The sequence below is a fragment of the Larimichthys crocea genome, chromosome XIV (assembly GCF_000972845.2).
Source record: "Larimichthys crocea isolate SSNF chromosome XIV, L_crocea_2.0, whole genome shotgun sequence".
NCBI lineage: Eukaryota > Metazoa > Chordata > Actinopteri > Sciaenidae > Larimichthys > Larimichthys crocea.
This window is the reverse complement of record NC_040024.1, coordinates 6,355,140-6,370,935: the sequence shown is the minus strand read 5'-3', so window position 1 is coordinate 6,370,935 and position 15,796 is coordinate 6,355,140. Positions and strand designations below refer to the sequence as shown.

At 43.1% G+C, this 15,796-nt stretch overlaps 2 protein-coding genes across 2 annotated transcripts in view; one reads left to right on the top strand and one right to left on the bottom strand.

Annotated features, from left to right (window-relative positions):
- The window catches only part of nhsl2 (NHS-like 2), a 34,442-nt gene extending 32,018 nt beyond the window's left edge, over positions 1–2,424 (bottom strand). The window contains exon 1 of the mRNA XM_027287546.1: positions 2,259–2,424. The gene's annotated coding sequence lies outside the window, so the exon portion shown is untranslated. The remainder of the gene's footprint in view (positions 1–2,258) is intronic.
- The window catches only part of LOC104935020 (butyrophilin-like protein 2), a gene marked incomplete at its 3' end in the record, with an annotated part of 550,859 nt that overhangs the window by 405,885 nt on the left and 129,178 nt on the right, over positions 1–15,796 (top strand). The gene's annotated exons all lie outside the window — the stretch shown is intronic.

The window sequence follows — 15,796 nt, the reverse complement described above, 5'->3', positions numbered from 1 at the left end:
CAGTCGAATCAAACACTACGCCGACGACACATGCACCGACATGCAGGACGGATCCCAGATGCACATGGCTGCTGTCGACCTTGTTGATGTTTGGCTGTTCAAATACTACAGTACAAATACTCGAGTACAGCTGTAGTCATGGTTACCACAGAGGGATTACACGGTCTCTGCTGAGTTGTATTTTTGGTCTCGACGTTGAAGATTTCATGACGTCTAAACTTAAACCAGGTCTTTACAAACGGCAGATCAGGTCACCTGAATCATCTTTTCTAAAGCTCGCGGCGTCTTTTTAAAGACTTGTTGAACCTGGAATCAGACGGAGACTAATTAGAAGTGCTCATTAAAGCAAAAACACAAACAGTCTGCCTGCTAATTATTCTCTGGTTGGGAACTCTGGCCGGATTTCACTGTTATGCCCACTTAGCAGCAACAGAGAAATAAATCTCAAACAAATCTCGCTGCGGGGCGGGCGGGCGGAGGGAAGCTGAATCTCGGCAAGAAAACGCAGCAGATCCGTCTAACACCGGAGGACGACAGCCAGCTTCATAAATATGGAGGGCAGAGTGTTGAGGAGCGGGAGAGAGTATGAATATTTTACCGAGCCGAGGCCAGCGGGGAGACCGATGCTGAGGATGGCCAAAGAGAGAGAGAGAGAGTACAGCTGGTTGCTTCAGTGTTATATAACACACACCCAAACAGACGGACACACACACACGTAATCACAAAGTGGCATAAATGAACAACAGAAAACGAAATGGCAACACACACACACACACACACACAGATTTGTTGCTGTTGTCCACCCACGACTGAGTTCATCCATCTTATTTTTATCAAACACAACATGCCAGCCGGTCTGAGACAATAACAGGCTTCACACACACACACACACACACACACACACACACACACACACAGATGGCGACAGAGGAAGATGTAGTAGGTGATATACTGTACTGGTGGAGATAAAGACGGTATGCACAGAGAGGAAATGCACGGTCGTCCAGCGTACCCTGGCTCGTCCTCAGGGGCGCCCCAGGGCTCGATGCTGGGGCCCCTTCTCTTCGTTATTTTACATCACCTCCCTGGGTCGAATTATCCACTCGCATTGCTTTCTCGTAATCGCTTCTATGCAGACGACACTCTGTCATTTCCACGTGACGACACCTCGGTCTCTGCTCGAGTCCCTGAACGCCTCTCAGACATATTCTGCGTGAGGTTTGTGGGTGAAGGTACCGGCCAATGTAGCCGGATAAACCAACATTTTACACGTTGTACAAATTAATCGAACACTCACAAGAACATCTATTGTGTATCAATCCGCGGCTGAAAATAGACCCTAACACATGCTCTATGTACCCTGTTTGTTAAAAGCTGTTTTATGATTTCAATCACCGTGTTTTTAAAATAAAACGTCATATTTGGGAGATGAATCTCAAAGATTATCAGTGGGAAATGAAGCCTCTAACCCTGACCAGATATATTCATTCATTCATTCATTCATTCATTCATTCATTCATTCATAACCCCGTGCATCCTCCTCCTCCTCCTCCTTCACACCTCCTCCCCGTTCATTCATCTTAAAACCTGCTGTGAACGTTTTAATGGGAGAGCCAGGCGAAGGGCGAGACAGCATGAGTCACACTGAGAGAGAGAGAGAGAGTTACCTGAGAACAAACAGAGGTCCCTCGAGAGCTCATTTGCATACACACACACACACACCTGAACACACACTACAAACAAGAGATTAATACTGAAACGAGAACGACAGCGTTCCACCTTAAAACACAAAAACAAGGCAGAGAAATGTAAACACACACACACACACACACACACACACACACACACACACACACACACACAGCCTTAAATAACAGCTGCAAGGTGAATCAAACACACTCACACACACACCCGTACAGTACAATATAAACACATGATAGCGAGGGAATATTTAACACACACACACTCACACTGAGCATATCTGCATGCTCACACACACACACACACACACACACACACACACACACACACACACACCTTTAAGGCGGACGACACACACCCATATCATTGCAGTCCACACACGCATGTAAACACTTTCCCACCCGCCTCCGCTTCCTCCCTCCACGCCTTTCCCACCCACTCAAAACACACACACACACTCTCCCACACACACACACACACACACACACACACACACAAACTCACACACACACACACTCCTTCAATCCATCTCCACCTCCAGCTCCATCCATCCTTACCTTGCAGCAGGCTCTGGAGGTTGAGCTGCGCCTGCTGGTGCAGCTCCTCGACACACTCCGGCCTGCTCCACGAGCCGAACACGTTCACGCTCTGTTGCCATGGAGACCTGAAGTGGGCCGCTCCGCCGCCGCCGCCGCCACCACCGCAGCTGCTGCTGCTGCTGCCTCCTCCACCTCCTCCTCCACCTCCACCACCACCGCCGCCGCTGATGAAGCTGCTGCTGCTGTGGTTGCCGTCGCCGTGGCTGCTGCTGCTGCTGCCGCCGCGCCTGCCGCCCTCCGCCTCAAGACCGCCGGTGACTGGAGGAGAGGGAGGAGAGGGAGGAGAGGGAGGAGAGGGAGGAGAGGGAGGATGTGATGGATGGATGGAGACGGAGAGAGGGGAAATAAGATGATTGGGAGGAGAGAGGAAATAAAATCACACGTGAATAAAAATGTTTGAATTTGCATCAGTAATACCGAGAGACGCCGATTACATAACGCGGTGTGTTGTCAGGGAGAACAAGAAGCGAGGAGGGAAGAGAGGAAGGAAGGAGGGAAGGAAGGAGGGATTAGAGGGAGGAGAGGTAGAGAGGAGATTTGGAGAGGGATCAGAGAGAGAGAGCGCTTAATTAGGAGGGAGAGGGGAGCGGGAGGGGGAGGAAGGAGGGATTAAAGCAGAGAGACCGACTGAGTCCAACACGAGCGAGCGCATTGAACGCATTGAACGGCCGGTCAATGCCGAGAAGTTGATGAGACAAACAAACACATTGAAATGAGACTGAGATACCCAAACGTTCGATGGTTGTGAACACTGCGTTCAAAGAAAGTTGTTAAAGTTTCGACGTACACCAGAAAACTTTGACACCCAAAAGATTGAAGATCTCTCGAGAGTTTCCAAGACTTACAACAAGATCGTTGGTCGTTGACGACGTTCACGTTATCGAATGTCACTGTTTGCACGAGTCGAGACTAAAAACCTACTAAAATATTACACAACGGCCATTCAATGCCGACATGAATGACGTGTTGATGAAATGAGACGAGGTCGTCGTCCAGCCGAGATTCACAAAGAAGACACCCAAACGTTTGGATGCGTCAACGCCGACGTTCACTAGAAAACTTTGGAAAGACTAAAGTTTGACAGCCTTTCATATCTAAAGACAGTTTCCTAGATTCATTCTGAGACTAAGAATAAAAACTGTTCAACAATGCAGCAGATTTCTGTCCACGACCTCAGCGATTCCTCTTTTTCTACCGTCTGAGAGAATCCGACCTTCAACCAGAACCTGCTTCACTATGACGCCCAACTATTGGTCGACGACAACGTTCACGAAACGTCAAGATGAGAAAAAAGACACCAATCGACTGACTAACCACGACCAAGCAGCAACCTCCATGGCCATGAAATGAACCCAAAAAAATTGCAGTTCCTCTAACGTCCACTGGAGGCTGGCTCCAGAAGTGAGTCAGTCTCCATAAGTCCCCATGTTCAAATGTCCCACTTCACAGCAGAAATAAACATGTTTACAGCCTGGTACAAAAAACAGTTTTGGTCTCTGTAGCTAATTTCCCCGTTCATGACAACTGTACTGAGGGTGAATTTATATACAACTCACCTGTTCACATTATATTAAGGCTTAAAGTTATGCAGGGTTAAGAGTTCCTCTGGTCAGATTCTGCTTCCAGACCTTCTGTTTTGGAACATCCATAGGAGACTATACAAGTCGAGTAGCTCTAAGAATAAAACTGCCTAAATTATCTCGGTACATTCACCTCAAGATATCATTAAAATAACCCGAGCTGCCTCGTTCTATGGAACACCTGAACTTACTGTCGCTTTTAGATAATGAGATTCCTGAACGAGACGCTGACACAACAACTGCTGCTCGGTAAACATAATATTTCTAAATATAGCTGCAGAGTCACAAATGTGTAAAACACAGTCATACTTTTATTTATAAGACATTTTAAGGAAATGCAGAATAAAGTATTATTTTAATTATACAGCAAAATACTGTAATCTTAATATAGTATTTCATATGGCATTTTCAAAGTCAATATATAAGAAAACAGTGTTTCTCTTCATGGTAAAAACTTGTATTTTAACAGTAAAATATTAAATGTGAAATCAACAGCACTAACCTTTTACCGTAATATTACAAAACAGTTATACCAAATTTATTACTGTAAAATTCTGCCAATTTTTACGGTAAAAACATGTTTTTTAAAAATAACTGTTATTTGTACAGTAAGATACTGTGATATTTAAGAATTTTGTATTAGTGTTTATTAGTTTTTAGTATTTTATTTTCAATACTGTCAATTATACAGTAAAACATCAACATTGGCATTTTAAGGCAATTTATACAGAATAAAATAGTATTTTATATTAGAGACTGTTCATTTAACAGTAAAATACTTCTACTTATGATGGTAAGAACTTGTATTTATATGGTAAAATATAGAATTAAACACCAAACTTAAACATGAAACCAACAGTATTAATTAATCCTTTTAAACCGACATTATTCTGTAAAATTCTAGCAATCACAGCCGCCTCAACAGCTTCTCTTCGTCAGCCATGAGATGAAGAGAAGCTGTTGAGGACGTAGAGACAGGAAACAGTTCGACAATCCACGGTCTGTTCTGTTGGTTTCTAATGACGCCGGTTGATCTTCCGTCATTGGCGACGATTCCGTCGAAGCCTCGAAGTCTGAAAAACCTCGTTAGATAGACGACGACTGCTCGTTGTGTTGATGTGCAGCAAGAACAGTGTCAGAAACAGCGATGTCTCGAAGGTACGACGGTTACTCGCTCGCTCGCTCTCCCTCCAGATTGTGTATTAACTGTAACTGTATGCCACAGATTCAGAAACTCCCGAGGCGTGTGTGACTTACTTAAGTCAGATCTCACCCACGCAAGATCATATATTGAACTTGTTAAAGTCCCACGTCTTCGTGCTTCATCGAAGTATTTACGGCTGCATTTACAGACAAATGCAAATAATTTCTAAACGTTTAAAGTCAGTCAGCAGTTAGAAAGTACGTCTGTTGGCTATAACTTTAAAGAAACTCCCTGTAGTTTGTATTAGAAACAGGGCCGTTTCTAGCTATTTGGGGGCCCATATTTTGCCCAAACCTAACGCTAAGACAAGGTGAGTTGGTTTGCCTTGCTACAAATGAAGTCAGGTGCTTGTATATTGAGGCTGAACTTGCAGCTTGGGGGGCCCCTGGTGGCTGCAGGGCCCTATGCATCTGCATAGTCCACGTATAGCACTGTTTCTAGTGGCTTCTACGTACAATTACCTGTACACCTCTACACCTTTGACTGCCAACGTTGGTGCGCCCATTGACCTCCTCCATCGTTAAACACTGACAGAGACTCAGCGAGGCGAGCGAGGTTTGAAACGCCGAGCCGAGAAAACCGGAGTGATACTTTGTCAGGCACACACCCTCACAGCAAAAATAGATGTGGAACAAACACTCTGATGAAGACACGCCTGAACGCTTCACAGAGACGTACTACACACACACACACACATGAAAGTTTGAACAACACACCTCCTCTCTGCATTAGCGAGGTGTTGTGTGAAGTTATTTTTCCTCTCGGGCCCGATTACTAATTCATTCCCCTCGGAGTGAGTAGGAGTGTCAGCGGGGAGGACACAGATTTAGACAAGCTGTTATCACCGGACACACACTCGCACACTCGCACAGATAAATGGATAAACATCGGCCATATTTTAGCATTTCATCACCCGCGTTACTCGCACACACACATTTCGTGTTCGCATGATAAAAATACATCTGCGTGTCGGAGATGTGGCGTGGTTGAGATGGCGCTGTACGCCAAATACCGACCTGTGTGTGTTTATGTGTGAACGGCGTTAGCCCAACGCTCAGCAAACGTTTATGTTCGTCCTAAATAACGCTGTCACGGCATGAGCCACAAAGTGTGTGTGTGTGTGTGTTGTAAACTAGATTTACTGACTACAATGAGACACAAACCGAACATTTAGCGTCCTTCTGGGGGTCGTTATCAAAATGAACCAGGCGCTCAGCACGGAGACGTTATCCGTCCTGACCTTTGCCGTAACGATGGACTAACAACAAAGGTCCCGAGCAGATATTACAGGTGACCTCTATGAGAGGTCTGCAGGTTTAAGTATATCTTTTATTGTAGCGACCAAAGTGTTGGTGCTGTTTGCTCAGATTTATGATCTTCATTCAGTTCTCATGTTGATCAAACATGAGTATCTAGAGGAAGTAAGAGTTTTACTTCACTTTTACTTCCTCTAGATAGTTTTATCGTTTTCTCAGCGTTCCACGACCCGAGGACCTCAATAAACCATCCTACTGGTATTAGCGACGGGCATGTGATTAGAAGGGAACAATCCTTGACCTACGACAGGTTTATGATACAAGTTTATTAAGCTTTTCTTGTCTCCTCATCACTCGACCACTTCTCGTGACTCTGTCCATGCCAGAGCAGCCCACTCGCTCCGTTGGTTAAATGAGCAATTAGCTGTGACTCAGAGGTGTTGAGGCAGGAAAGGTTCACAGGAAGCCGGAGGTTTCTTCCTGCTATGATGGACCAATGATGACGCGTGGTGAGTCAAGCCAAGACAAGTGTGAGGAGCATGTCAGATTAGATTTGTGATGCATGTTGGCAAGACGGTTTTACCACTAGTATGAAAATATGGAACTGGAACCAGCCTTTGCGTGGTTTGGTCCAATATTTACTGGTGTTGTAGCCTTAGTTTGGTCCAGTATTTACTGGTGGTGTAGCCTTAGTTTGGTCCAATATTTACTGGTGTTGTAGCCTTAGTTTGGTCCAGTATTTACTGGTGTTGTAGCCTTAGTTTGGTCCAGTATTTACTGGTGTTGTAGCCTTAGTTTGGTCCAGTATTTACTGGTGTTGTAGCCTTAGTTTGGTCCAGTATTTACTGGTGTTGTAGCCTTAGTTTGGTCCAGTATTTACTGGTGTTGTAGCCTTATTTTGGTCCAATATTTACTGGTGTTGTAGCCTTAGTTTGGTCCAGTATTTACTGGTGTTGTAGCCTTAGTTTGGTCCAGTATTTACTGGTGTTGTAGCCTTAGTTTGGTCCAGTATTTACTGGTGTTGTAGCCTTAGTTTGGTCCAGTATTTACTGGTGTTGTAGCCTTAGTTTGGTCCAGTATTTACTGGTGTTGTAGCCTTAGTTTGGTCCAGTATTTACTGGTGTTGTAGCCTTAGTTTGGTCCAGTATTTACTGGTGTTGTAGCCTTAGTTTGGTCCAGTATTTACTGGTGTTGTAGCCTTAGTTTGGTCCAGTATTTACTGGTGTTGTAGCCTTAGTTTGGTCCAGTATTTACTGGTGTTGTAGCCTTAGTTTGGTCCAGTATTTACTGGTGTTGTAGCCTTAGTTTGGTCCAGTATTTACTGGTGTTGTAGCCTTAGTTTGGTCCAGTATTTACTGGTGTTGTAGCCTTAGTTTGGTCCAGTATTTACTGGTGTTGTAGCCTTAGTTTGGTCCAGTATTTACTGGTGTTGTAGCCTTAGTTTAGTCCAGTATTTACTGGTGTTGTAGCCTTGGTTTAGTCCAGTATTTACTGGTGTTGTAGCCTTGGTTTAGTCCAGTATTTACTGGTGTTGTAGCCTTAGTTTGGTCCAGTATTTACTGGTGTTGTAGCCTTAGTTTGGCTACATCAGCACGTAGTTGATATATAGTTTGATCAAACATATTAAAGACTTCTCTCTTCTTTCTGCTTTCAGCACATTTTAGTTCATGTCCAGTAACTTTGACACTTTAAATAACTGGCTGCACAAATCACTGAGTAAAACCTGGTGTGGAATAGTCACATTTCAAGTGTCTGAAAACCAATGAAAATTCAGAAAGTAACAGACGAAGCTGTGTAAGCACATGCTGCTTAAAGATCTCTTGGAGGCTGCAGGAGCTCTTCTGCAGAAAGGGGTTTGAAAGCATGTGGAGTCCCAGCTGTGGCGGATATCTCGAGACTTTGGCCAAACGAGATGAAGGCTGCTAATTAATGTGCCCACTGGTCTGGACACAGACGTGAATGTTCCCTTCTCAACACATCAGATTCAGTCTTAAGTGGATAAATTGGTGGAAAACTGAGTGTGTGCATGTGTGTTTATGGGTGTATGCATGCATGTGCAGCCTCTCTGCAGCTCAGTGCTGCCCCCTGCAGGAGAAGCAGGTACAAACACAGAGGCTGCACACATTATATTCCTACAAATGTTATGTACTGTAGTGTAGCCGAAGCCTCTGTGTCACAGATCAAAATCTATTAGTGCTAATTTATTTTGACTCAATCCCACACACACACACACACACACACACACACACACACATCCTGCTGCCCTAAATACTCACGAGAGCGCCAAATGTGGATTAATCTGCCATCGAAAAAAAACAATCCTGAACAAATTCACAAATGTTTGACTCGAGTTAAATCTTCATTAAATGAACATGAACCAAAAAAACACGGCGTGGAAGTCAGACGGTCTTCAGAAATCCGTTTGTTTTGGTATAATATCAGAAACATTATTTGTCATGTGCCGGTAAACACGGGGTCAACAATGCAATGCAATGCAATGTGTGTCAGGAGGGAGCCAATAAATGTGGAACCAAAAGTGACTATACAAGACTATAAAAAAAATAGGTAACAAAAAATAAATTATAAATAAATTAAAAATTTGATTTAAAAATAGAAAAAAATATACAGACACTTGTTGTCCATAAAGTTGTAAGTTAATTAAATAAATATAATATATATTTTTTCAAAATTCAAAAATTTATAAAGATATATAATAAACGCAAGGCGTATGTGTACATGTATGTATATATATATATATATATATATATATAGATAGATATATATTAATATATAGAGTACACCACACACAGACACCACTACACATACCTACATATACAATACATACAATCAATACGCACTATAATTATAATATATATATATATATATATCAGATCTATATTATATATATAATATATAAATATATATATATATTACATACAAAATAAAGGAATGAAAAATATGTATGAAGTTCTATATATGTCAAGGTTTATATGTTATATAATAAAATATTATACACTATAATCTACCACAGTACGATATAACAGCATTGATAATAAAGTTAAATTATGACTATACTTTGAGTTGTGAGTTTCGTACGAGCTGAATCACATACAGGGCGTGTATATTCCTCTGCTGTGCACCGAGACCTGGAAGTGATTTACAGTGACACGAGCCACAACTCATCCTCGCCCTCCCTCCTTTCACTCGTCCATCCTCCTCCACCCATCCTTCTCTGAATCGCTCTCCCTCCCTCGCCTGACTCCATCCTTTATTTCCTTTAAATCACACACAGGTCCTCCTCTCCGCTCTCTCTGTCTATCTTTTCCTTCACGCTCCTTCTCTCCGTCATCGCTCATGTTTCCCCTCCCGGAGCTTTCCATCCTCTGCCTCTTCCTTCTTCTGTCGTGTCTCCTTCATTACACACAAAATGGGGGACAAGTGAGAGGGGTGGAGTGAGTCGTAATGAGGAGGTGTGAGTGTAATCCACCTGGATCAGGATGTGTTTGTCTGTGTGTGTGTGTGTGTGTGTGTGTGTGTGTGTGTGTCACTAATTGAAGAGTTGGATGTGTTCAGCCGTGTTTGCCAACAGGAACAAAGATCCAATTTTATGCTAATTACTGACGCAACGATTTGCGTCACTTTGAACGTGACGGTCAGTCGGACACACACACACACACACACACACACACACGCACACGCACACACACACAGTGGCTTCCTTCTATCTGGTCAGATTTTCTGCAGCGCTCTGAATTTGACTCGTGTTCACTGGTTTAATTTCTTGGTGTGATTTGAACTTTCTGGACTTGAATGTATCAAAAACCAAAGAACTCGTTATCGATGTTTGACGATAAATCACCTTTACCTGCTTATGAAACCAACTGATGCTCCAAATGGTTCATTGCCTCTGCAGTCTGATTACTAAATGATCACTAAGTGTTGTTCCTAAACCGTTGTCACTGCTGTATGCATGTTTTTAATTGCTTTTCTTTATTAATTATTTATAAACTTTCCCACATTTAGCTCTCTTGTATCATTTATCTGAATGTTTGTAAGTTTCTGTCTGTGTAAAGCTGCTAACACGGGTTTTAAAGTTATTTAAAATTATTTTTAATACATGCTTTATTATTATTGTTGTTATATTTATCTTTATTTCTTATTTCTATATAAAATATGTATTTCTATTTTTTACTTTTTATATAGTTTTCAGATTTTTAGCACAGGTTTCATTAAATTCAGATTTTTCTATGTATTTTGCCACGGTCGCCATGGATACTGCCAAATCAGCCTGCGCACACACACACACACACATAACTAAACATTTCAGTCACTTCACACACTCAGTTAATGTACTGTGTATATTACTATATGGATATTTTAGGCTGATGCTATAAAACTGTAATTTTATTTCCAATTTTTATTCATAGCCATTTTTACTCCCGCTCTTTGTGTCTGCAGGTTTTCATTCAAACGTATCAAAACAGAAAATTAATTTATCAAAACACAATAAAACTGAATACAACCTGTGGTCAGGGGCGGATGGCTTCACCTTCGATATCCAGGATTTAATAAAAAAGCAACACCTGCTGTATTCGTGAAGTGAAATGATCATTTTACAGCAGTGAACTGTGACACAGAGACAGAGCTGTTCATTAAAACTACAGCAGATCAAACACGCCTATGACCCGTTTTAACGACTCTCCCAAAAACTGATAAGACTGTCTCCTTTCCCAAACATCACGACAATCAATCATCAATCATTGTCACTGATTCTTCGTATCGTGCTCTGCGGTCGATCTACTTAATAACGCGGGTGGTGTTTGCATCAAACCACGTCGACACCACCAGTCGGTTCTTTTCTTTGGTTTGTTTTTCGGAGCCTGCAGAAACATCAGCGCTAACCTCACAGTGTGTAATACGACGTGACAAACGTTTTCTTCAGGCGATGTTCCCATTTATCGAAAAGTTGCATGAGCACCGTTACCTACATTACAAACACCAACACATCGCAGAACAAGAAACATTTGCTATGACCTGCATATCTAAAGGAACCTCAGCAGGCTGAATCTGAATCTGTACCTTTAAACGCAGTAAACAAACCCAGACTGGTCAAACTTGCTGATAGGGCGTGGAATATCTAATGACCACAATGATCTAATGTGCAACGCTGCCAACGAATGAGTCATTTTGAGATCCACCTTAAAAAGGGAACAGGGTGATTTCAGACAGTTAAAAAGCTGCAGGATTCCTGATCTTCGATGTCATGGCTTGGCTGCGTACGAGCATCTGACTTTGTGTCATTCGAGCCATTCCCGACCCAAATACGAGTTTTATATTCATTTGTACTCATCTCCGAAACTACAAAATCCCTCCAGATCCCCTTAAAACTCTCCTCCAGTGATAATCTCACATCGTTTAAGTCAAAATCAGGTCAGCAGCAGCACGACTCACAGATACTTTGTGCTTCACAGGCATGAAAAGACTGTTTGAAGGTGCAGCGAACAACAAATTAGAAGCACGCTCATGAATAAATGAGACGTTCACAAATAACGCTGCACGTTTAGAAGAACTGCAGCATCTTTATTTACATCAATCATTAGTTCCCAGCCAATATTTCTCATATTAGCTGGTAGTTTTCTGTTCTGAATTATACTTACATGAACTCTAAAAGGTTTCTTACTCAGCTGTCAACTCTCAAATCGTTGCCCAACGTCCTCGGAGAAAATCTGTCCTTAACAACTCTAAAATCAACCCAATATACCCAAAAACGTGAACATGAACAGACGTCGCAACAAGTTCAAACTCACTCACGAGCTCATGTCTGAGCTTTCGACCGTATCACCTGGTCTTCATCAGCAGAGTTCGCTCAGTTTAGTTTGAAAATGTCAAAAAGTTTTGCACACGCACGACTGGAGCGTTGTTGTTTTTTGTCGCTGCCGTGGTTTGTGACTCTCGCTGTGTTTTAAATCTGATTTGTAACTTGGACACACTCCACTAACTCACATTCAGACAGTTCAGGATGGACTACGTGTCACTTCACTGACTGCAGCTGTAAATTCAGACACACACACACACTCATTATTTATCACAGTGATTGATAACACACACACACACACTGCAGACATCACTGGGCAGGGACCTCGATGCTGACTCAGCGACTTCTAGCAGAGGTTGGAGAGTTTGTCTATACGTGTGCACTTGCTTACCTATCCAACTGTGGACTTGATGTTTATCGACAGGGATGCCAACGAGGACATTTCAACCAACTCGTGCATCATCAGCTGGCGCTCATGATTTTTCAGATTTTTGGACTCCACTTATTCAACCAGACCGCCTAGCCTTAGATCAGTGGTTCTTAACCTGGGTTCGATCGAACCCTAGGGGTTCGGTGAGTCGGTCTCAGGGGTTCGGTGGAGCCTCCGCCCTGGAATTTTTTATACCATTTGTTACAACATATCTTTGTGAGCAATCGTTTTCGAGGATGCTGGACATAAAAACTAAGAAAAGGAACAGACTTTGCTGTGAAAATGACATGAGACTGGCACTTGCCAAGGTGAAGCCACGCATATCTGAACTGGTCTCTCAAAGGCAACAGCAGAAGTCACACTGAGGTAAGTTGTTGTGAGTTCATGCACTGTGTTGGTTTTGTTATTTGAACAAGGTGATGTTAATGCACGGTTCATTTTGTGCACCAGTAAAAAAAATCATATTTTATTTTTTACTAAAGAAGGGTTCGGTGAATGAGCATATGAAACTGGTGGGGTTCGGTACCTCCAACAAGGTTAAGAACCACTGCCTTAGATTATAGGATTATAGATTACAGAGACCCAACATTTCCAAGAGATAAGAAATATTGATTGTTGTATCTTCGATATTAACCTGTAAAGTAAAGCAGATATCTCTTCAGCTTCATGAGTTTCTTTAAGTGTCAGTAGCTTCTCCTCGGGCTCTTCTAGACTCTGAAAGTAGCATTTCCTCAGCAGCGACTGTATACTATAACTTGACAACAGTTACATATAAGAAGGTAGCTGAGTGTTCTCATCCTTCAAAATCAGGCCAGTTTGGGTGCTAATGGAAAGTCGGTTGGGAAAACAGTTTAGCAGCTGGACTACATACCTTTCAGTGTTTAATTTAAGACATCGGGGAGTGATCACTAGTTAAGTCTCCACTTTAAAGTGAGAGATGATCAGAGCTCCTGTACCTGGGTAACATTTTTGTTACATCCATCCAACAACAACAAGCTTATGTTTGTGTGAAGTGTGGACGTTGGCTTCGTGACACATTCACCAACTGGGGACAGGAAAGCCAACCGGGGACATGTTTTAGGTTCTCAGGTCCCCTGTTGGACTAAAGGTTTGTCTAAATGCTCTGGTGTATTTGCGTGGAAACCGAGGTGGAGTTGTGTATCTTTCCCGCCTCTCGACTGCGGCAAACAGACAGGAAGTGATGTCACAGGGCTTCCAAGGTCAATGGCTACATCGACTCCTCTTTTTCAACCCGGGCCGATTCATTCTCTGTCTCTGTTCTCTCTCAATATTTCCTCTGCCAAGGTCCGTCTCCATGAACTCTAACCCCATCAGTGGAGGTCAGTGCACACTCGTCCTGCTGTAGTCCATCAATCTTCCTTTACCTCACACACACACACACACACACACTGATCGTCTAGTAAATACACATGCCCTGCTGCTGTACAGACCGGCAGACAGATGGTCCGAGGTATACGGTACACTCAGAGCAGCTGTTAACACCGAGCACACATCTACAGCTACACAATTACGCTTCTGAATAAAAGTTTAAATCCACAGAGGAGGAAGAGAATCCCATTTTCCCACTGCGACTGTTTCCCTTTAAACGCAACCAGACAGAGCAGGAAAACATTTTACACGGTGGACAATCTCTGCACACAGAGCGAGGTTTGTCTTCGCTTTTTTAAAACACAAAAGACACGATGTCGCTTTAACATTTCATGCTCGACAACACTCGCATTGCTTTTAATATTTTATGCCGCAGACTGGCAACACCGGAGAGCGAGGACAAGTCGCTCTGCTGCAACGGGAAGAGACATACAGCGCTTTTATTTTGACGTTTAACAATCCGGCTCTGACTACGTTTGTGTTTTTTAGCGTCTACATGTGTTTTTCAGGATTTTTTTGTAGAGTTCCTACACCGTGACATCAACATCAAAATACACACTTTGAAACACTCGACAACGCGACCATCTGGATCCAAAAATATTAATTCTGCTGCACAACAACCTGCACAACTTTATCTTCGCACTTCACATCAGAAACATCAGGCCTTGCCTAAGTCCTGATACAAGCTGTGGTCATCTCGCGACTCAACTCCAGAACACGGCGACTCACCTGGTCTTCAACCAACTCACGTTACCCGGTTCCCCGTCGTCCTACCAGTTCCTACCAGATCAGGGGCGTCCCTCTCTACCTTCACAAACCTCCTGAAGACCTCCAGCTCTTCAGAGAGGATCTCCTCTCCAACACTACCAACAACTGGACATGATACATCTGTTCTGGTCTTCAAAGACCTTCCAGAAACCTTCAAGCTGCATTAAGTTAAAAAGAAATGACAGCCGCTTTTAACAAGATTGTTCTGTTACAAGCTCATCAGATTACTGCAGACTGATTTGTGTTTATTAGAGCTGTTTGTCTGGCAAAGAGGAAATAGATGGAGTGCTGTTTCCTGTCAAACTCTCTTCAGAGACAATAGCTCTTGGAAGTAATCTAAACCGACAGCACAATCCTCGAGGGCCCGTACATGTGTGTTTGTGTGTGTTTGTGTTGGCCAGTGGTGTCCTGCACAACGTCAACCCACCAGGAACCGGCACAGTGTGGGAATAATCCTAAATGAAAGGCAGGATGAAAAAGAAAACACATTCTTTATGAACAGTGTAACTGTGGATTTGAGCCACAGTGGGAGCTGGTATCGGTCGCCAGGCGCCAAATGGGCCTTACAGTTTGGTGTCAGACAGGGTTAACTCTATCAACGTCGGCTGGAAACTACAGGAAGTGGTGCCAGAACATATCCGAAAGGCCTGACAGCTGGTGATAAGATGCCTTTGGGGATTGTAGTCCGTTCTGACAGATGCCAACCGTCAAAATGGGGCCAGTCGGGAAGTGTAGATCCGGATCAGGAGCTCAGAAAGCAACAAAACGATATTTAAATCTGTTTAGTTCAATGTTTTAATCTTGAACATTAAACCGTTATTTACATTACTACTTTACGACAACTTTGCCAACAGCCAATCATCAACAAGGTCACCAGCAGCAGCTGATATAACTGACTAGTCCAGCAGCAGTCAGCCCAGCTCGGCGTCTGTCTTTCAGCCTTTTATTTCACCAAGCTCTCACCAACCACTAAAAGTCAGTCCCACATTTACTCTTGTCCTGCAACACGAGCTGTATTGCCCAGCTCCGGTTCTGGCACGACACTGCCAGCGTA